The sequence below is a fragment of the Gossypium arboreum genome, chromosome 11, assembly GCF_025698485.1.
Source record: "Gossypium arboreum isolate Shixiya-1 chromosome 11, ASM2569848v2, whole genome shotgun sequence".
Classification (NCBI taxonomy): domain Eukaryota; kingdom Viridiplantae; phylum Streptophyta; class Magnoliopsida; order Malvales; family Malvaceae; genus Gossypium; species Gossypium arboreum.
The window spans coordinates 53,829,001-53,852,382 of NC_069080.1; the positions used below are offsets into that span (position 1 = coordinate 53,829,001).

General features: G+C 35.2%; 1 long non-coding RNA gene and 1 other non-coding gene across 2 annotated transcripts; both read left to right on the forward strand.

Moving 5' to 3' along the window:
- Positions 1–5,222: 5,222 nt before the first annotated feature.
- On the forward strand, positions 5,223–7,474 carry LOC128283782 (uncharacterized). Its single transcript, XR_008274193.1, has 2 exons — positions 5,223–5,338; positions 7,184–7,474. It is a non-coding gene; the product is annotated as an uncharacterized LOC128283782 (long non-coding RNA).
- Positions 7,475–19,317: 11,843 nt separating this feature from the next.
- Positions 19,318–19,424, forward strand: LOC128284468 (small nucleolar RNA R71). Its single transcript, XR_008274893.1, has one exon. It is a non-coding gene; the product is annotated as a small nucleolar RNA R71 (small nucleolar RNA).
- Positions 19,425–23,382: the final 3,958 nt, after the last annotated feature.

Consider the following 23,382-nt stretch of genomic DNA (forward strand, 5'->3'; position numbering starts at 1 on the left):
CTCAAAAAACAAAGAATTACTACTAATATATATGTATGTACTAATTTCTTTTTTTTTAATAACGAATCAAATAACATAGGCTAAATGTCAAAGATAAAACATAGCTAAGCAATTTATTCAAATCAAATCTCAACAAAAATAGGGATCAAATTAATTTAGGGGATTTCAACAATAATGGGTTATGGGTTAATATTGAGGGTAAATCAATGAATGGGTTGTTAGGCTAAAGGGGGTTCCCTAAGGGTTAATTATGAAGGTAGGCTTTTATAGAGTGAATGGGTTAAACCTAAATGCCTTTGTCATCTTGACATGTCAAATCAAATGGTGTGGTCTTGACATGCATAATCAAGCAAGTTCTAGAATAACAGATCAATATTGACGCATTCAAAGCAACAATAAAAGTGAGCATGAAAGAAATAATATATGCTCTAAAGGCTCAAGATCTCACAAAAATTATGGCTTTTTGATGTTTAAACTTGTGAATTTCAACTCAAGATAGTACCTAAAGTTGGGGAAACAACCTAAAAATTTTTAAATCTCAAAAATCAACTTATCATGCTTGATTCTCTAATTCCTTAAAGTTTAAACAATCAATACATGAATGCCTATGTTTTAATTCAAGACATATCAATAAAAATCATAAATTAATCAAAATTCCTACTAACAATAATATGAGAAGATCACAAAAGAACAAGACAAAATTTAGGGATTTTTCTGATAATGATATAAATGACTACCCACACTTAAGATGTACATTGTCCTCACTGTACAAAGATGTATAATAGTAATATAAAGATAATATCAAAAGAGAGGGAGAGAACTGAAACTGCCCTGAAATTGTGGACGATATCCTTGGATTAGCGAGAGCGACAATTGAAGAAAAAGTTGAAAGGAAGGCATGATTCTGAGGGTTAAATGAGAAGACACCACTGTGAAGGAGAATTAAGGGAATAATTCGATGATAACCATAAAAGTAATGTAACACCCCAAACCCAACCTAGATGTTACGGCCGAATCCGGTGTGTCACATTACCTACCACAAACCAAGTTACCTAGTTTACTAAAGTTTGGGTGAGCTTTGCAAAAACCATTAATGAAGTTTTAAGAGAAATGTTCCGATTCACTAGTGTAAGTCCTATCCATTATCGATTGTTAAGGGTTTAGAAAAACGTGACTTTTGTTGTAGTTTGAAAAGTTTCGTTTCGAAGACGTTTGGTTATCGTGTCGATTTAAAAAAAGTAATTTTTGATAAACCCAGAGTTAACCAATTTCAAGGAATCAATTTAAGTGATGTGAATCTCAAGTCAAAAACGATTTAAGTAATTTAAAAACCCAAAATAAAAATAATAGAGTGACCTTATTACAACTTTAACCAAAATAGAAATAATCAAAAATAAATGTGAAATTTAAAAGGAAGCTACTTGAAACTTATTTAAAACCAGAAATATAATCTTCGTGGCCACTCTGAATCCCGCCCAGCTCCAAGTCCACCAACTAGGGCTCACCTGCAAGGATGGAAGAGAAAGGGGGTGAGTTTGGAAAACTCAGTGCATATGGAAAACCCATCCAAAGCCCAAGTCAGCTCAAGCCCATTGGGCCTAAACCCTATTCAGATAACATGGTCTCGTGTCAAGCCCTTTTCGTATACGATAAATTGGGCCTTATCCCCTTTTCAGATAACAATATGGCCCATAGGCCCATTCCGAGCAGTAATGTACATATTCGTGTATGCAAGCCCAACCCACCTATAACCAACCGCTACACTCCACCCGTACTAGCCTCCACTCCATGTGGGAATAGCTCAACCCACCCAAATTTCTACACTCTCTGAGCTGGCAAAGATAGCTCAGATATCGATAAGTTGAGGCGAAGCCTCCAGTACGTGGTCAAGCCACTTTAAGTACTTCCTCCATCAATAACCCAGTCCCATGCATCAGATAATAATAACATGGCATGTAGTAAATAGTAATGATCAAACATGCATTCAGTCAACCTTAACCCTAGGGGTATATCGGTAATTTTGCTCCTAGGGTAAAATCAGAACTTTCCACCTATACGGTATTTCAGTACTTTTATCAGTTTTAAGGGTTCTCATGAATGTTACGGTCCTTACTAGCCCATTTGTCATCGCAGTAATTTATTTATCTTAACTTCACAATTTTAGCCATTGGGCCCTAAAACCCCTAATGGGCCCTACAGTGCCCATTAGCAATGTAAGCCCATTTAACTCAAGTTTTATGACCAGTTTATCAGTTTAAGCAGTTTCGATTCTACAGTCTAATAGAACATACTTATTGTCTATTTTTTATATTATATTTTTTTTATTAACCCGCATGAGCCCGTAAGCCCATTGGGCCCAGTTTTAGCTTATCGAGGCCTAATTACCGAAGTGCACGAAATTTCACACACGACTAACTTACCACTTTGTGATTTCAGATCTAATGATTTCTAAACGTCTTGTGAGCACTCGCACACTCACAAGCCCACGAAATGCGTGAATTTCGGCATTTCAGCTTTTGCCGAATTGAACTATGAGAGGGTGTTCGATACATACCTGTTCCGCGACGACTACTACTGAGATCCCTTACGATGTCTTACAATTGATTACCACAATTCTTAGATTGCAACTGTAACACCCCCACGCCCGAAACCGTCACCGGAGTCAAGCTTGAGGTGTTACTAAACTTATCTTACCTTTTAAACAACTCTAAACCACTTATTTTAATTTTCGAAATAAACTATTTTTCTGCGTCATGGTTTCTTAAAAATTCATTTCTCTAGTTTCAAAACTCAAAATTAAGATTCATAAATTTTTCCTGAAACTAGACTCATCTATCTATCTACTAATTTTTTTCTAGAATTTTTTACTTAGCCAATTAGTACAGTTTATTAGTTAAAGTTACCCCTGTTTCAGAATTCAACTGCACTGGCCTCTACTTACTACAAACCACTTTTCTATCTATACAGAAATCATATGACTATACTGTTTATTTCTATTAAAACTAGATTCAATAAGGATTCTAACCATATAAGGTAAACCACCTAATTATTTTTTTAAAATTTATGGTGAATTTCTAAAATTGGAACAGGGGATCCAGAAATCGCTCTGGCCTTATATTCACCAAAACTCAGATACCCTATAAAATACAAAACCTTTACCTGTTTTGCTTATTCCATATGAAAATAGACACAACGAGATTTAATTTCATATATTATTCACCATCAACCCATGTCTCTACAATTTCTTGTGATTTTTCAAAATCCCATTATTTCTGATACTTGAATCTATTTTTAAGTTACTTTCACATTTTTCTTAGTTTTCATGTGATAGTTACTACTTAATCATACATACTATTAAACATGTATATCATCAGCCACTCTATTAGCTGATCACTAGCAAGTATTTACACATCATTCATTGATCATATCATGTCAAAAGAAACCAAGTTCCTATACATGCCATACACAAAATGAAACGTCTAACTATACCAATGTGATTTCTTCGATAGTGTGATCGGGTCTCCGACGTTTCCTTCGATCCTTGAGTGGCTTGATAAAAACTATAAAAAAAAAAGAAAATAAAGATTGTAAGCACTAGGCTTAGTAAGCTTACAAGCAAATAAATTACAACATTCAACATAATGAATAATTATACATAATGTCACCTAGCCTCATAAACTTTCTTTATTTCTCATTTTCTACCTTCTTCTTTACTCACTTACCTTCTTTCTTACCTGACCTTTCACTATTCATAAATATAATCTACCTTCCCTTTTGCTGATAATTCACTATAATTTAACGTGTACAATGACCCGTTGAACCAGTCGGAATACTAAGGATACTAGGGTCGTTCCTGTCATCAATATCCTACCAATGCCATGTCTTCGACATGGACTTACATGAATTATTCCTGTCTCCAATGCCATATAAATATATATATATCTAATATGGGCTTACATGGCTCATTCCTGTCTCCAAATCCATATATCTGATATGGACTTACATGGCTCATTTCTGTCCTGCCCTGTCCTATTAACCCTAATATCTTAACATTCCTAAGGTTCAAACGAGGTTTCCTAATGCTTTTTCACTGTCACCTCGCCTTTAATTTGACTTTAAATATTCAAAGAAAATAATAATATAAATGCTAGAAATTGACAATAATAATGTAAAATAAAAGAATATTGCATTTATTTACTGTAAACTTACCTCGATACAAAATGTGACTAAACTTTACAATTTAGTCCTTTACTTTTTCTTTTCCCTAATCTACTCCCGAATTTCGCTCTTCTTGATCTATAATAGAAAATTTAACTTATTTAATATTCACATTTATCAAAACAGTCCTTGACCCAAACTTTGGCAAAATTATATTTTTGCCCCTAAACTTTCACATATTTGTACTTTTGCCCCAAGACTCGTAATTTAAACTTCATCCTATTTTCTTATGTTTTTATGACATGCTGATAATTTTTCCCTTCTATGAAAACATCAAATTCACACTCTAACATGTACTTATGACTATTAGGTATTTTACCGATTAAGCCCTTTTACTCGTTTTCACTTAAAACCGAGTAGCACAAGTTGTCTAACATAATTTAAAACCTCATATTCTATCATAAAACATTAAAATAAACACTTTTCACCTATGGGTATTTTTCTAAATATGAACACTAACTTAAATTATTGCTAGCATAAGCTTTATCGAGCTACCGGGACTCCGAAAACGTAAAGAACATTAAAAATGGGGCTTGGAATCACTTACTGTAACGCCCTAATTTTTGGGAATCCTGTAAATGTTGGCATAGGTTTACTTATGTTAGTGGGCCTCTAGAAAGCCAAAACTTAAGATAGAACCCGACAATTTTAGTTAATTTTTGTTCCATAACAAAAAAGGGGGTGAAATTATGAAATAGAACCTATGTGAAAATGTTTGAAAATGCTATAGGCTAAATTGAAGTGGCCAAATAAATAGGAGTGCAAAACAGGAGGATTTCCATGACAAACCTCCCATTTTACATGAAGTGGCCAGCCATCATGTTGTTGTAGATAAAATGTGCACTTGATATCCATAATTTATGGTACAAATTGATACAAATTGATAATAGGTTAGGTAAATGTTCCATGATAATGGGTTAGGTAAATGTTTCATGATAAGAATTTCATGTCTTTTGTATTAAAGAATTCAATGGATGAAATATGAAGTTTTATTAAAAGAAAAAGGGGTGAAAATAACAAAGTTTTGTCCATCTTTGTTCATCATAGCTGAAAGTTAGAGAAGAGAAAGGAGAGGAGAAAGCTCTTGAGTATTCGGTCTTTAGGAGGAGGAAAATTGAAGGTAAGTTCTTGGTACCTTGCTTCTATTTTGAGGTTCATGAGTTCTTCTTGATTCTACCTTAACTCTTGAAGTATATTTTGATTTTTAGTTGTGTTGTGAGCATTTAGTCATGAATCAAAATGAAGGAAATGGTTGTTGTTTCATGTTCTTTTGATGAAAAATGGAAGATAGGTGAAGTTGAGCCAAACAAATGAGCATGCATGTGCCTTAGATGTTAAAGGGAAAAATCAGCTAACATGTTGTGCTTTAAAATGATGAAATGGAGATTATACTTAAGTAAAATCATAGATATGTGATGATTGATTGGTGATATACATGTTTAAATAACATGCATGCAAGGTATGTGTGAAAGAGTGATTTGGTAATAAATCTGCTTGGGACAGCAGCAGTAACGTGAGTTTTGAAAATCACCATAAATTGTGGGAGAAGAATTAGAAGCTGCATAAATTATGTAATTAAATCTTATTGAGTCTAGTTTCTAATGAAATAAACAAGAACATATTTTGAATTCTGTACAATGAGAAATTTGATTCGTAATGAAGCATGGTCAGATTAGTCAAACAGTGAAACATGGGAAACTTTGAGAAAAATCTGGTATTGATTAGCTAAACCAAAAATTCTGAAAATTTTATGGATAGAAGATATATGAGTCTATTTTCAGGAAAAATTAACGGCACTTGATTCGGAGTTTTGTAGCTCCAGTTATAAATAATTTAGTGACTGTTGCTCAGGAAGACAGCTTGCAGTGAAATTATGATTATGTGGTAAACATTGACAAAAATTTGTTAATGAGTTGCTTATTGATTTCTTATAAGCTTACTATGATCTGTGTGTGTGGTTGGCGAATATTGTAAGGGGTTAATCGTAGTTTGTATTTGAATAGTTAGATTAACGTGTTAGTAATCCAATTGTAGGCGATTAGTGTGTGGATCTCACAAGATATCGTCGCAAAAATGTGTGTGTAACTAACACCCTCTTTCTTAGTCTAGATCGGCAAAAGTTGAAAAGCGAAATGCCGAAAACCGGTATTTTGTAGATTTGCGAGTGTGCGAATGCTCGTGGGGTAAATCGATTAATGTTTTTGGTAAGCTGCAATGTTTGGACTGTAAAGTGTATGATTTCTGTGCCCTCGATATTTTTGGGCTTAATGGGCCAAAATTGGAATGATGGGCCAACGGGCCCAATTCGGTAAGAACCCTCGATATGTGATTCTGTTAGTACGTGAAAAGTAGGAATATGCATGAAAAAACCTAAAATAGATAAATTACTGAAATACCTTTAAAAGTGGAAAATTTATAGTTTTACCCCTAGGAGATAAATTATCGAAATACCCCTAGGGTTAAATTGACCTAAATGCATGTTTGACTGTTGTTATTTACTGCATGTCATGTTGTTATTATATGATGCATGGGATTGGGATATTGACGGAGGAAGTACTGAAAGTGGCTTGTCCACGTACTGGAGGCTTTGCCTCAATTTATCGTTAACTCGAGCAGCAAAGGCTGAATCTGTGGAGTGTTAAATTTGGGTGGGTTGAGCTATTCCCACATGGAGTGTATGGTGGTACGGGTGGAGTGTAGTGGTTGGTGGGTTGAGTAGTCTCCCAAATGGGCTTGCATATGTTTACTTGATGTTGCATGTATTTTGAAATGGGCCTATGGGCCATATCATTATCTAAATAAGGGCTAAGGCCCGCTTTATTGTAATCTGAAAAGGGCTCGCCCAAGACCACTGTTACCTAAATGGGCTTAGGCCCAATGGGCTTGAGCTGACTTGAGCTTTGAATGGGTTTTCCTTACAAACTGAGTTTCCTCAAACTCACCCCTTTTATTTTCATCCACGCAGGAAATCCCCAACCATAGTGGGCTTGGAGCTCTGAGGGAATTCGGAGCGGCCACCCGTTCTGAAAGTTTGATTTTCTTCTGGTGAACTGGACATCCTTTTAATTACGTTTGAGGTTTTGGGCTTTTTAATGTACTAAGGCCGCTTATTTATTTTTGATGGTTTTTAATATGTATTACTAAGATAGGTAATACTTATTTTAACTGTTGAAATTGGATAGCTTTAGGGCGCGTTTTCAAAAACAACAGTTGATTTCAAAATAACACGACAACAAGTAAAGCTTCCGCAATGAAAGTATTTTCCAAAATTAATCACTTTTCCTAAAAATGACTTAATCGAATCGGTTTCCTAGAAATATCCATGACGTTAAGGTGTTGCAATGGCGGTATGCATGTCTAGGATTGGATCCGAAAGGAGCTTGGTACTTAAGCGATCGATGGACTCACCACCTCTTTTCCGATTTCCTACCGGTGCTGACTTCCATTCACTTTAACCCTTAATGAATTAATCTTTTGAACATCAAGTACGATTTTCTAGACTTAGAATGGAAATTTTTTTTAACGTTTTTGATGTGGCATGCCGGATCCGGCCATAACGTCTGGGCCGGGTTTGGGGTGCTACACTTACTATGGAGCATGAAAGCTTGAAACAAACCCCAGCTATGGAGAACCCTTGAAATTTCGTGCTAATGAAGAAGATGATGAATTTTGTGTTATTTTTCCCTTTTTTTTTTATTTCATTTAATATCCAAATGACCAAAATGCCCTTCCTTATTAAACTTTCAAAATTCCATCCATGTCCTATTTTGTCCATGAACTTAGAAATCTGTCAAATTGTTATTTAAACCCTCCTAATTAATATTCCAAAGCAATTTCATACTTAAAACTTCTAGAATGCAAGTTTTGCAAATTATTCGATTTAGTCCCTAATCTCAACTTAAGCACTTTATGCATAGAATTTCATCACGAAATTTTCACACAGTCATGCAATCATATCATGAACCTCAAAATAATAAGAAAATAAATTTTTCTACCTCAGATTTTTGGTTTCGCAACCACTGTTCCGTTTAGGCCCTATTTCGGGATGTTACAGCAACCCACAACAACCAATCCCAATATTCAGCAACCCATATTCGAACCATGCCCTTAAAGCCTTTGAATCTTACCTTTTTGCCGAAAACTTATGACTAGATCTAATTCTAGTTGTTCCAAAGATCCAAGCCTTTGATCAAACCTCTAGAAGACACTAATCACCAAAAGAAATCGTTGGTTAAAGACCCTTAAAGCCCTATCCCCAAATCGACAGCCTCCCTAGATTTTAGGGATTTGGCTTTTCTAAATTGTAAAATAAGACTAGATTTGAGGTGATGAGCACTTACCACTTATTCCTCTTTGATTTCTATGCAGATCTGATGCAAATCTTTCCTCTAAACGATAGTAGAACTCGAATCCAGGAGATTTAAAGTTTCGGCTATGAGTCCCTAAATCTATGGTATTTCGGCTTTTTAAGTGATGAAGAAGATGACGATTTGAGGCTATAACTTTGAAGTAATGTTGCCAACAGATACTAAGGGTTTAGAGAAGATGAAAGTTGATCAAAAAGAACAAAAATAACTGAAGGATTTTGGCTTGGAGAAATCGACACAAGAAGTGAGTTTTCGGGATTTCGGCTTTTATGGCAATCGACTATGGAGGTTTTATGGAGGATGGGATTGACAGAGGAGGTCAGTAAGGTGATCAGAAGGTTTCAGCTAGAAGAAAAATCAAAAAGGAAGAAAGAAAATGGAGGAAAAAGAGAGAAAGAAGAAATCGGCACCAAGGAGAAGGAATTTGCGTTTTCGGCTTTTGTGAGAACTCAGAAAGGATGAATAGCAGTGAAAGCTTTCAGGTGGCTAACCCTAATTCTCCAAGACAGAAAAAGAAAAGAACCTAACCCTAATATCAACTAAAACAATTGGCCCAACCTCCTTAAGGCCCTTGCCGAAATTCACTTAAGTGATCACATGCCCGACACATGCCTAAAATTAAAAAGTAACCATATGCCTACCTTGCAACTTGAACCCTGGAGCTTTAATTCCTTCCCATACGCCATTTCTTTTAGGAACTTAGTGGTGCCACCTTGCCACTTTACCAAGGCCTTATTTGCGTCATAATTTACGAAGTTTTTCCTAAAAGCTCAATTAACCAAGTCTCCTATTCACTTAAAATCCAACCTTGATATTTTATCGTGTTTAACTTAGGCTTGGGCCTTCTAAAGGCCCACTAACACAGTTAAACACAATTCAAATATTCAGAACACCAAAATTTCAAAATTTACCAAAAATCACAAAAACCCGAAAAATCCCGAAAATCAGGGTGTTACAAGTAGGTAGAATATAAAACGAAGCTCTTCAAAAGTAAACAAGAGACAATGGAATAAAAATAGAAACAAAGATAAAAATAAAAATAATAGTAAAACATGCATGCCCATGTTCCTCGGGGCGTGTTGGTGCACATGGCCGTGTCATTTTGACAGTTTCAACCACGGGTGGTGGGCACGGGAGTGTTGCACGCCCGTGTTAATTTCTCAGTTTTATCCATGGAAGGTGGGGACAGGCATACCGACTACCCATGTTAATTTATTCGCTTCTCTTACACCCGTGTTTATGTGCCCACGTCCGTGCTAATTTCTTAGTTTCGACCATGGTTTATAGATACGGGTGTGTTGTATGCCCGTTTCGATTTAGCAAGATTGCCCATGGCCATGTCACACGGTCGTGGAAATGTATCGAATCCTATGTTTTGGGAAAATTTTTGCTCTACTTTCACACGGCCGTGTCTCTGCCCGTGATATAAGCATGACCTAAGGCACGCCCGTGGGTTAAGCCGTGTTTGCCCTTATCAAATGTCAACATTTACTACAGTTAGACTATGAATAGTTAAAGAAAAATTAAACCCTATTTAGTGAGGTTAGCACTTGGGTTGCCTCCCAATAAGTGCTTATTTAGTGTCTAAACTCGACTCTACCTGGTGGGTATATTTAGGGGAGTTTGTGGAGCCATAGCTCCTCTCTATTGTCTTTGAAATTCTCATCGCTATAAAATTTTAGGCAATGTCCGTTTACCTTGAAAGTGCCTTGTGATGGGTGACTTTCCTCTATTGTGCCATATGGAAAGACATTTTGGTCTACGAATAGACCTGACCATCGTGATTTAAGCTTCCCCGGGAACAATTTGAGCCTTCAGTTATACAAGAGGACAAGATGTCCCACTTCAAATTACTTGTGTTGCTTTAAACGAGCGTCGTGGCGGCGCTTCGTTGCTTCCTTGTATAGACATAAATTCTCATATGCATTGGTTCGCCACTCATATAACTCGTTCAACTACATCAACCTATTTTCACCTGTAAGTTTGAGATCGAAGTTTAGAAATTTTATAGCCCAGAATGCCTTGTGTTCTAACTCAAATGGTAGATGACAACTTTTTCCATAAACAAGTCTGTAAGGTGATGTTCCTATGGGGGTCTTAAAAGTAGTTCTATAAGCCCATAAAACATCATCTACTTTCATCACCCAATCCTTCTAGTTTAACTCTATTATCTTTTCTAGGATACGTTTAAGCTCTCGATTTGCTACTACAACTTGGCCACTAGTTTGAGGGTGGTAAGGGGTGGCTGTTCTATGGTGAACACCGTATTTCTTAAGGGTCTTGTCAAATTGGGCGTTACAAAAATGAGTACCCCTATCACTGATAATTGGTCTAGGTGTTCCAAATCGAGAGAAAAGTTTCTTAAGGAATCATACTACAACTCTAGCATCATTAGTAGGTGAAGCTTGGGCTTCAACCCATTTAGACATGTAATTAATAGCTACTAAGATGTACTTATTCCCAGATGAACTAGGGAATGGACCCATGAAGTCGATACCCCAAACGTCAAATATTTCACATGAGAGCATATATGTCTGAGGCATTTCATCACGTTTGGAGATATTACTTGTCTGTTGGCATTTGTCACAAGAAGTAACATACCTGTTGGAGTCTTTGAGTAGAGTGGGCCAATAAAAACCTAATTCGAGGATTTTATGTGCGGTCTTATTTCCACTGTAATGTCCTCCAGTCGGTCCTGAGTGGCAATGTTCCAAGGTCTTCAATGCTTCTGTCCTTGTAACGCATCTCCTAATGACTTGATCTGCACATATACGGAAAAGAAAAGGGTCTTCCCAAAAGTAGTTTTTCACATCAGTAAAGAATCGCTTCTTTTGCTAATGTGTCAACCCTTTTGGGATAATGTTAGTGGCTAAAAAATTTATTTTAGATATAGCAAAAAATTGTTCTTCAGGGAATGAATCATTTATTTCAACGTCATCTAGCTCTTTGGTACTTGAATTTTCAAGCCTGGAGAGATGGTCAGCCGCAAGATTTTCAGCTCCTTTCTTATCCTTAATCTCCAAGTCAAATTCCTGCAATAATAAAATCCATCGAATGAGTGGAGGTTTCGCATCAGTTTTAGTCAAAAGGTAGCGAAGAGCAGAATGGTTAGTATAAACGACAACTTTAGACAATATTAGATATGGCCTAAATTTATCGAATGCAAAAACCACAGCTAGCAGCTCTTTCTTCGTGGTGGTGTAGTTTTCTTGTGCGGCTATCAAAGTTTTGCTAGCATAATAGATAGGTTGAAAATGTTTATCTCCTCGCTGTCCCAAAACTACACCTATTGCAAAATCACTCGCATCGCACAATAGTTCAAAAGGTGAATTCCAATCAAGGGCAATTATAATTGGAGCTTTAGTCAGTTTATCCTTTAAAGTATTAAATGCTTCTAAACATTCCTGATTGAAATTAAAAGCACATCTTTTTCTAGTAATTTAGTCAAAGGCTTAGTTATTTTAGAAAAGTCTTTAATAAATCTTCTATAAAACCCAGCATCTCCTAAAAACCTTCTAATAGCCTTAACCGAATTTGGGGGAGGTAGTTTTTCAATGGTTTCAATTTTAGATTTATCAACCTCAATCCCTTTACTAGAAATTTTATGTCCTAACACAATACCTTCTTGAACCATAAAGTGACATTTTCCCCAGTTAAGCACAAGGTTTATTTCTTCACATCTTATTAACACTCGTTTTAAATTTTTAAGCCAAAGATGGAAAGAGTTACCGAAAACTGAGAAATCATTCATAAATACCTCCATGACATTCTACGATAAGCAAATGTACCGTATGGACATGTAAATGTCAACTTTTCTTGATCTTCAGGAGCTATTGGGATTTGAAAATAGCCAGAGAGTCCGTCTAAAAAGCAGTAGTACATGTGCCCTGACAATCTTTCCAAATTTGGTCAATAGTACATGTGCCCTGACAATCTTTCCAAATTTGGTCAATGAATGGAAGGGGGAAGTGATCTTTTCTCGTGGCATCATTTAGCTTCCTATAATCAATGCAAACTCTCCAACCTGTGACTGTCCTTGTTGGAATGAATTCATTCTTCTCATTGGCTACAACAGTCATACCTCCTTTCTTAGGAATAACTTGCACTGGACTTACCCAAGAACTGTCAGAAATAGGATAAATAATTCAAACATCTAGGAGTTTAATTACCTCAGCTTTAACAACTTGCTTCATGTTGGGGTTCAATCGTCTTTGGGCTTGCACGCATGGCTTATATTCATCTTCCATTAAAATTTTGTGGGTGCAAAAAGAAAGGTTGATCCCTTTAATGTCAAAAATTTTCCAAGTTATGGCCCTTTTATGCTCTCTTAGGACTTGGAGTAATTCCTCTTTCTCTTTGGGTTGCAAGTTAGATGCAATAATTACCGATAATGTAGAGTTATTTCCAAGGAATGCATATTCGAAGTGATTCAGCAATTGTTTAAGTTCCAGTTTGGGAGGTACTTCAATAGAGGGTTTTTGCTTAAGTTCATCATTTATCTTAATACCCTCATATTCTGCTGGTCTTGGGGAGGGTTCATTGGAATTCAGTTCATCTCCTATCTCAGAATTATCATCCCCCTCCTTTCCTTGGGCAAGACATAGTTCCAACGTGTCCTTATGTATGATTTCCTGAAAAGAATCTTGAGTAGCATGATCAATAGAGTCAATAAAATTCATCCTGTTCCCTAGAAAATCTCATGGCATCATAAATTCTAAAGATAACCTCTTCGTCACCTACTCTAAGTACCGATTTACCATCACCCATATCAATAATAGCCCTAGCAGTGGCTAAAAATGTACGACCTAAGATTAGAGGCACTTCAACATCCTCATCCATGTCAAGCACAACGAAATCAACATAGAATATAAATTTATCTACTTTTACAAGTACATCCTCTATAATAACTTCCTGGGTCTTTCAGTTTGGTTGGCAGTTTATTTTGGAGTATGGCCAAGCACTCATTAAGTTCCATTATAAATAAGTCTTCAAACTTCCTTTTGTCTGTTAGAAGCTCATTTAAAAATTTTGCATATGTAGGCATCTGCAATATAGCTTCAACAAAAGGTAAGTTAATATGTAGTTGTTTAAAAACTTCAAGAAATTTACCAAATTGTGCATCTGTGTGGTCTTTCTTCCACTTTGCTGGATATGGGATTGGTGGTTTATATTCCTATGGCATTGGATTGTCATTGTTTTCGAGTTTTTCCTCATTTCCTTTGTCTCTTTCAGATTCTTATGGTGGCTTCTTTTCGGATTCAGCTAACACCTTCCCACTCCTTAGTGTAACTGCTTTCACATGCTCTTTTGGATTGGGTTCGGTGTTACTAGGTAAGCTTCCTGGTGGTCTTTCTGAAATCATCTTAGCCAGCTGCCCAATATGATTCTTGATTCCTTGGATCGACGCTTGCTGATTTTTAAGTGCAGTTTCAGTGTTCTAAAAACGGGTTTCCGCTACTGAAATAAATTTTGACATCATCTCCTCAAGGTTCGAGTTTTTATCTTGCTGATAATGTTTGTAACACCCCGTACCCGAGACCGTTGCCGGAGTCGAACACGAGGTGCTAACCGACTTAATTCATTTACTCTCACAGTCCATTTAAAAATTTTCCAGACGACTGGCTGACTGCGTCACTGTCACTTAAAAAAAATCATAACTTGAGTTCCACAACTTGAAAATTAGTTTCGAAATTTTTCCCGAAACTAGACTCATATATCCATCTACAGATTTTTTTCTAGAATTTTTGGTCGGGCCAATTACTACAGTTTATTAGTTAAAGCCTCCCCGGTTATAGGGTACGACTACACTGACCTTCATGCATTACGATTTGGATATCTCCCTGTACAGGGCTTCAATACTGATACTGTTTGTTTCTATAGAAACTAGACTCAAAAAGGAATCTATACATATATGGCATGACTTCTAAATGTCTCTGGTTAATTTATAATGAATTTCCAAAGTCAGATTAGGGGATCCAGATACCGTTCTGGCCCTGTCTCATGAAAACTTTAACATCTCATAATATACTATTCATATGAACGTTTCGTTACTTTCCTATGAAAATAGATTCATCAAGGTTCGACTAGATAATTTATTTGCTATTTAATTCCATTCTTACTATTTTTAGAGATTTTTCACATCCACATCACTGCTGCTGCCAGCATCTATTTTTAAGGTAAACTTTACCTATTTCATGATCCTCCATGGATCAACTAGAGTTTGTCATACATATACCAAAAGTGATCATGAATAACCATTCCCATGACTAACCGTTACCAACATTTCCATACCTCTCGACGGTCGACATACAAAACGATTATAATGCTATGATCAAAGTATACTTAAGCCATTTTCGCATGGCTATCCAAATTTACACAAAACCGAAAGGTACATGACCTACAACAAAAGGGTAGTCCTATACATTAACCAAAATATCCTCTCACTACTAGTCTATTCTATACATGCCATAAGATATTCCAAAACGTAGCAGTACCAAACAGTGGATGGTGATAATGTGACTAGTTGCTGACGATCCCCGAGCCTGTAGCTTCCAAATGAGATCTATAAAACAGAGGAAACAAAGTACACAGAGTAAGCATTACAATGCTTAGTAAGTTTCAAGCAGTGTCAACAGATAACAATCAAATTATAACATAGTTGTTTGTATTTTTATTTCACTCTTCCTTCGGGCATACCATCCCCTTTTCCGAATATGCACGTCTCATCATATGTAATAGGCAGATAAATTCTCACTTGAGGGTGACCTCTTATGATCATAGGTACATTACATATTTTTACCTGACTTTCCACATTGACCAAATGCACAATAATCATAGAACAGTCTTATTGCTTTACTCACATGAGCATCACATAACGACCTTGTGATTTAGTCTAAATCAAACTTAAATATAATCTCAAATACATACCTGACCAACTTAACGCATTGAACGTATTTATTTCTAATTGTCACCGTGAAGTCGCATAATCTTACGCTTTACTTGAATCTTCAGCAAAACCTTTAGTTCGGGCTTGCCGGACAAAATCTCCACACGTAGTCATCGGGTCATTAGAGCTCGGATATAGTACGAGCACAAAGCCTCTGATCATTAATCGGTGATAATATTCTCGCATAAGGCTGCGGGGTTTTAACCGGATATAATATCGACACAAATGCCCTTCGGGACTTATCACATTTATACACTTTCACATCCATCACGTTGGCCACTCGGCCCTATCACATATATACACTTTCACATTCATCACATTGGCCATTAGGCCTTATCACATATATATACACTTTCACATTCATCACATCGGCCATTAGGCCTTATCACATATATATACACTTTCACATTCATCACGTTAAAATCTTAAATCAAAATATAAATTTTCATGTACTCACATCACAATTATTCAAATATACTTCACATACCACATATACTATCATGTACAGACTTGGTCTTGGCCGAATCTACATCAATCATTTTCCAATGAATAATTCAATTTCACGCCATACTATCATTTCATATTCGAATACTCATAAACTTACAATTTCACAAATTTTAATATCAAAGATCCATCTAACACTCATATATCATTTTACAATATCACGAATTAGAATTCAAGTATGGGTTTAATCAATAGCTTATGAGCAACTAAAACAAGTTTTATCCATGTTTACAACAAAATCACATATTCACTACAAGCTGATTTCCTGAGCAATGGTCACTAAATTGTTTATAACCGGAGCTACAAGGCTCCAAATCACTTGCCGTTAATTTTCCCTGAATATAGACTCGTATATCTTCCATCCATAAATTTTTCAGAATTTTAGGTTTGGCCAATCAATACCAGATTTTTCTTAAAGTTTCCCCTATTTCACTGTTTGACTAACCTGACCAGTCTTCACTACGAATCAAAATTCTCATTGTACAGAATTCAAAGTATGTTCTATTTGATTTCATTTGAAACTAGACTCATTAAGGAGTCTAAGCATATAAATTTTATCTTGTAACCATTTTTGAAAAAATTATAGTGATTTTCTTAAAACAGAATAGGGGATTTCGGAGTCATTCTGACCCTGTCCCACACAAATTTAAATATCTCTTTATAGGAAATTTCTTTACTTCCACGGTCTCTTTTATAGGAAACTAGACCAACTAAGCTTTGGTTACATATTTTATTCAGCCTATAATTCCACACCAACAATTTATAGTGATTTTCTAAAATCACATTACTGCTGCTATCCAAGCAAATTATTACAATTTGCTCTTAAATTTCCAAGTCCAAACACATATGAACTTATCATTTTAGTTTAAGACATATCATGGCCACATCATATCTTATTAAATCAACTCATTTTGTCCTATTATGGTTGAATTTACTCAACGTTTAATCGCTTAAAACTTACCTCGGAAGTGGTCGACGACTAGATATCCACGGCTATTCGTTTACTTTCTCTTTTCCCTTATTCGACTTTGATCCTCTAGGCTCTTGAGCTAAATCAAACAATTTACTTCCCAATCAAACACAATCACACGGCATCCATATACATTTTAGAACCATTCTTAACATATTTACTACTCATTTACAAACAAAATACTCATATCACATTTATAAAACTATCTTTCATAAACACTATGTATAAATATGCATTTTTTCACTATTTACTAAGTCAAGCCAAACCACATGATTTATTAATCGTTGATATATATATATATATATATATATAGCATTAACAACTTCACTTAAGCTTAAGTATAAAATTTGGTCTTACCAAATTTTGCACATTTTACCAAAATAATAACTACCAATTTTACACATAAGTGCCGAATCAAATCATACCATAGTTACAATATCACTTGACTAATGAAATATCCAAAATATCAATCTATCATTTACCAAATTCATAAACCACATATAAGGCACATTTTAAACTCTAGCATGTAACTTAACAACTTAACCATTAGTTGCCGAACCACAAACAAAACATATCATGGGCATGTAAAAAACATATTTTACCAATTGATAGCCAAATACAAATATACAACCCTTTACCATTTTCAAAATACATATGCATGGCCAACCTTTTAACCATATATTCGGTCATAAAATTTATTCTTTAATAATTCAACCAATTTCACAATTTAAATCAAAACTAATTGCATCATTTATAACCGTACCTAAATGAACATCAAATAGTATACAAAACATATTCATATCGTTAATATCTCAAACCTTACCTTAACAACCAATATGCAAGATATCACATATACATAACTTAGCTTATGAAAGCATATGTATTATATCATAAACACATATTTTACCAATTACCTCACTTAAGCCAAATTTTATAATCAACCACAAAAAATATACCACAAATCATACTTCCAAAATGAGCTACTTCCATGGCCGATTATATTTCATCATTAACATATCTCATTTTCGAATCATATAATCGACATCACAAACACATCACCAAAACACAAATCATACCTATCATATAACAAGCATAACAAAATAAACCAACCATGTCAAATATAACCATAATTTGATCAAACCTTGAAACCGAACTTAACAAAATAAACAAGCCATTGAATGATTAGAACTCGAACTAACCACCTTCTTTTTACATAATTTTCCAAGAATTTCAAGATACTTACCTCTTCCTAATCCTCATCCAAACCGAACATGAAGCAAGAGAACTCCTTTTTCTTCCTTTGAATTTTCGGTCAAGAAGAATAAAGAGGATGAAGCCTTTTTCTTTTTCTTTTTTTTTCTTCTAGGTACGGCAAAAGGGGGGGGGGAGCAAGGATGAAACAACTTTGGTTTCTCCTCCCACTCCCCTCATATTTTATTGTTCTTCCCACAACATGTTATCACAAATTGTTTTTAATATGTTTTACCCATCACATTTTGTCTATCCTCAATGTCATGGCCGGCCATTACTTCTTAAGTGGGGGAATTGACATGCAAGTCCACCCTTTTGATTTCATGCACTAATTGATCCTTATAGATTTACCTATCACATTTCAAAAGTGTCACACATAAGTCCTATTAACTAAATTCACATGCAATTTACTAAATCGAAGCTTAAAACTTTCACACATTCATATTCACATATTTTAGACAATAATTATCATATTCAAATAATTTAGTGACTCGGTTTAGCGGTCCCGAAACCGCTTTCCGACTAGGGTCACTTTAGGGGTGTCACAATGTTGTTGTTGGAAGCCTAGAGGATGTTGTGGTCTCTGATTTCCTTGGCCTCCCTATCAGAAATTTAGGTGGTTCCTCCAAACTGCATTGTAAGTGTTATTATAAGAATTATTTTGAGGTCGAAAATTATTACCCATAAAATTTAATTGCTCGTGTTCCATGTTGTGGCCATAAGGTAGGTATTCTGAATTGCTTGTCCCACCTCCATTTGTATTGAATTGCATTACTGGGTGAACCTATGAAGAGCTAAGTAAACCTTCAAATTTTTTATTCAAAAGTTCTACCTGATTAAAGAGCATGGTAACCGAACCGCCGTTAAAAACACCAGCTACTATCGTTGGCTTTGTCCTCATGACTTGCCACTGATAATTATTCAGTGACATCTCCTTTATAAATTCATAAGCCTCCTCAGGTGTCTTATTATTGATAGTCCCACCAACAGCTGCGTCAATCATCTGTCTAGTCGAAGGATTCAGGCCATTGTGAAATGTTTGAACCTGCAACCATAAGGGTAGCCCATAGTGAGGGCACCTTCTCAAGAGGTCCTTGTATCTTTACCATGCATCATAGAGTGTTTCTAGATCCATTTGCACAAAAGAAGAGATACCATTCCTTAATTTGGCCGTTTTAGCCGGCGGAAAATATTTAAGTAAAAAATTTTTTGTAATTTGTTCCCAAGTAGTGATCGACCCTCGTGGTAACGAGTTCAACCACTGTTTAGCTTTGTTCCTCAATGAAAAGGGAAACAACTGAAGGCAAATGACATTATCAGAAACGCCATTGATTTTAAAACTGTCGCAAAACTCCAAAAAATTCGCCAAGTGATTGTTTGCATCCTCATCCTGCAACCCATCAAACTGAACAAACTGTTGTATCATTTGAATTGTGTTAGGTTTCAGTTCAAAATTATTTGCATCAATAGCCGGTCTAACTATACATGACTCAGTTCTTGTTAAATTAGGTTTAGCATAATCATACATAGTGCGTGGAGTAGGATTCTGATTTACTGGATCAGCAGAAATCGTAGGAGGTAGTGGATTTTCTTGATTTTCATCCATTTCCTCGGTTGTGGTGTGAATGTCATCCTCTTGCTCTTCCTCTGTGTATCATAGGCTTCGCCTTATTTCTCTTTGGTTTCTGCAAGCTGTGCGATCGATCTCACTATCAAAAAGTAATGATCCCGATGGGTTTCTTCTAGTCATACACTATAAAAACCTGCCAGAAGGGAGTAAGCGAAAAATTAGAAAAGAAAATAAAATTTTAAATTGCAATAAAAGTAAAATGGCTAAAGTAATAAAAATCGAGTGTTCCTAATATTTAAGCTTCCCCAACAACGGCGCCAAAAACTTGATGTGATGTGAATCGTGATAATTTTTATAATTTATGAATGTCCGTTCTTGCAAACTAACTATTGTCACAAAAAAGGCAAGAACACCTTATCGAACAGTAGTATAGCTTATGGCAAGACCAGGATGTCGAACCCAAAGGAACTAAAAGTACTAGTATTAACTTTCTTTTTATTATCTAGCATAAAAATAAAGGGGTTTGTTTTATCTAAACTAATTACTAAACTAAGAATGCACAGAAAGTAAATTGGGGAAATAACTTTTGGAAAACTAAATGATTTGGACCATACCTAAGGGAAAAATCCACCTAGACTTCACTTGTTATTGACTCTGAATCAGATGATTTATTCACTTGACTTGATCCGTAGAAATTCCAAAGTTATATTATTATCTCTCTCGAGACTAACAACATCTAACCCTAGGTTGATTAATTGAAATCTCTTTGTAATTAAAACCCTTAGTGTTGCATTAACTCGATCTATGGATTCCCTTATTAGGCTTCACCCTAATCCGACAAAATTATGGCAGCCTATCTCTAGGCGTGCAATCAACTCCGCTTAATTATGTTAGATATACTATTAGGCAGAGACTTTTGCTCCTCTAAATAAGCACATCAATACTTGAATCAATATCTTGGAATATTAAAACAAGAATTAAGAACTCATAATTAAGAACAAGTCAAATATTTATCATATGATTCAGATAATAATAACAAGATCCGTCTTAGGTTTCATTCCCCTTAGGTATTTAGGGGGTTTAGTTCATATTTATAGAAGAAAACATCTCAAAAGAATAATGATAACAAAAGATAAAGAAAACCCAAGAACTCTTGAAGGGAATTTAAGGGAGATCTTCAGTTTTGAAGGTGAATCCAGCTTCTGAGATGGATCAATCGGCTTTCTTCGAGCAATTCTTTGCCTCCTACTCTGTGTGTCCCTTCTAATCCTCCTCTATTGTGTTTAAATAGGCTTTAGAATGCCTAAAAGACCTCAAGAGTGGCCTTTTCTGAATAGGACTAAACTTGGGCTCGACAGGGACACTATAACAACCCATTTTTAGGGCTAATCAAAACAGTGGTTTCGGGGCCACTAAATCCGATGAGTAGGTTTGTAAATATTATATTTAATATTTATGAGTTAATTGTGAGTTTTAAAAAAAGGTTTTTGATATTGTGATTTTTGTTTTATAAGCGATTTATTAAGCTCAAGTGGTATGACCCTAAGGTCAAGTGGGTTTAGAAAATAAGGTATCGAGACCTCATTTCTATAAACCGAGTCGTAAATATTTTTATAAATATTTACGGAGTGGCAATAAGATGATATTAAAGTTTCGTTGAAAAATTTTATTGTTTTGATAGTTAATTAAGCAAAAGGACTAAATCGCATAAGCGTAAAAGTTGTGTTCTATAAGTTAAAGATATTAAATAGCTATGGAATTAAATAGTGGGAGTCCTTAAGTGGTAATTATTCCATAATTGTTGGTAGTGGAATTCCATGGCTTGGTATAATGGAAATTATTAATGTATATTAAGGTTAAATATGGTATTTGGTAATTATAATAAAATAAAATAAAACAAAAGCAAAATTACATGCTATCATCTTCATCAATAGCCAAATGTGAGAAAGAAAATAATGTTCTCAAAGCTTTGAAGGTTCGGCCATGGTTGTTCATGCATGTAAGTCCATGTCGTCTTGGTTTTAATAATTTTTACGTTTTGAGATCGTTGCTTCGTAATCTAGTGGCCTGTACCTCTAATTTTAAAATTGTTAAAGTATTTGGATGATGCCATTATTGAATGTTTGAGTATCTTGTTGTTTGATGATGAGTAATAAATCTTTGATGTTTGATTTTCATGTTTGATTAAGTGATTTTGATAAAATGTGTATTAAGGACTAAATTTAGAAATTTGTAAATTGAGGGTCAAACGTGAAATAAATAAAAGAAATGGGTTGCTAGAGACCTAAGGTAAATTCGCCTAACATGGGTTTGATGAAATTTTGAGAAATTTGTGTTATTTTGAAATAGGGATTAAATTGTAAAATGTGAAATGTTAGGGATAAAATGCAAAATGCCCAAATTATGTGTCTTTAGATAAAATTTAATGAAATGTTGAATAAGTGAGTTAGTTTTGATATTAATTAGATTGGCAAAAGTAGAATTGGATTTGGATCGGGGAAAATCAAAATGGTCGATTAGTCGTCTCGTTAGATTATGGTCTTCCGAGGTAAGTCCTTAAGTAATTATATTTGATTTGTCTGCGCTTAAGATTATATAATATGATAAGTAATTATTTGACGTTTACAAGTTGAATTGCAATAAGTATATTGAATTTTGGCTATAAAGCGAATATGAAATGGATGATTTATGTATATAATGTGGCGAATGACTATTAAGTGATGATGTGAAAGTGTGTAATATGTGTATACAATTTTATTGTACTTGTTTGTATAAAGTCGAATGTGAATTGAATGGTATATATGTGGTGACAGAATAGCTATTATGAAACAAAGTCAAAGAATGGGATATTTGTATAATAGATGAATTGTGACTATTGTTCCTACTTGATCGAGGTTGTGTGTGAAATAATTTGTGAATATGGCATATAGTCGAATGGTTATTAAAAGTGAAACTAGGATAATGAAAAGATTATGTGTTCCTTGTGTATGATTATTGAACCGAAAGTTAAAAGGTAGGTGTACATTTTGTGCTTATATTCGAATGAAGCAATTAAATTGCTAATGTGAAATGTTATGTGAAATGTGTTAACATGTGAATAAATATGCAAGACATCGAAAATGTATCCGGGCTAAAGTCCATGAGCTTCGTCTTGTAAATGTATTCAGGCTAAAGTCCATGAGCTAAAGTCCCGAGCTTCGTCTTTGGAAATATATCTGGCTAAAGTCCATGAGCCGCCCTCGAAATATATCGAGCTAAAGTCCCGAGCTTCGTCTTTGAAATGTATCCGGCCAAAGTCCCATGAGCTTCGTCTTTGAAATGTATCCGAGCCAAAGTCCAAGAAGCTTCGTCTTTGAAATGTATCCGCCAAAGTCCCATGAGCTTCGTGGCCGAAATGTATCCGGTTAAAGTCCTGCGAGCTTTGTGCTGATAATATAATTTCGGTTTTATACCTAGTGGGCCAAGTGCTGATGAATTTGATAAAAGTATACAATTACAAGATCCTACACTAAGTTGACAAATTGAAAGTGCATTACATATTAAGTTGGCCTGGTAT